The sequence below is a fragment of the Lagopus muta genome, chromosome 1, assembly GCF_023343835.1.
Source record: "Lagopus muta isolate bLagMut1 chromosome 1, bLagMut1 primary, whole genome shotgun sequence".
Lineage (NCBI taxonomy): Eukaryota > Metazoa > Chordata > Aves > Galliformes > Phasianidae > Lagopus > Lagopus muta.
In genome coordinates this window covers 136,288,687-136,289,502 of record NC_064433.1, presented here as the reverse complement: position 1 = coordinate 136,289,502, position 816 = coordinate 136,288,687, and positions in this window count along the sequence as shown.

Below are 816 nucleotides of genomic sequence, written 5' to 3'. Positions count from 1 at the left end.
TATGACTTGAGTCATTTTCGCATTTAGGAATGAGTTCATTAGAGCAGTGTAAATTCAATCACAAAACAAATCTGTAATGGTGAGTAAAAGTCTTAGTCCTTTCTACAAAGTTTAACTGTTAGTATCAAACTGTTTGAAGCAGTCAAATACCTATTCCAAATGATGCAGCCAACATTGTGTGCTACGTTGTTCCAAATTACAGCATATAATGTGTTTTCTTTCAGTGGTAACTTCTGTTTGTGTTAGTTCTTGCATTTATTTACATACTTGATTATAAGTTGATGGTGAAAAAGGGCATAACTTAAGTTATATTTGAAGACTGACAGTTGTCATGCATTCCTGTTCCTAGCTACTGTTACAGTAATTGTTTACAGTTTTGTTTGTTTGTTTTAAATCCAAAATAAACTTAGTAGATATGGATAGTCTAATTTCAAGCAGATGTTTAAAAAAAAATCACTGCAGAGGTTGGATGTTATTTATAATAGTCTGCATTTGAAATTATTTTGAGTAAATTAATTTGCACAAAACTAGAAAGGGCAGCTTGAATATGTATTTGGAACTCCACAACTTTATACTTTGCATTTATATTGAATAAATTGTTAGTCTTTTAAAATATCATGATATTTAAAGAAAGATTGAATGTGATCTTAGATGTAAGTGCTTTGTTCTTTAAAACATTGTAGATAAACAGGATGCATCTTGTAAAAGCCTATTCCAGAAGAATCATTGAGAAGATTTAATTCATAGACTGTAGTCTACTCTGACAATTTAAAAATCATCCTGAGGTTTATCTGTTTAAAACAATGCTATTAAAAT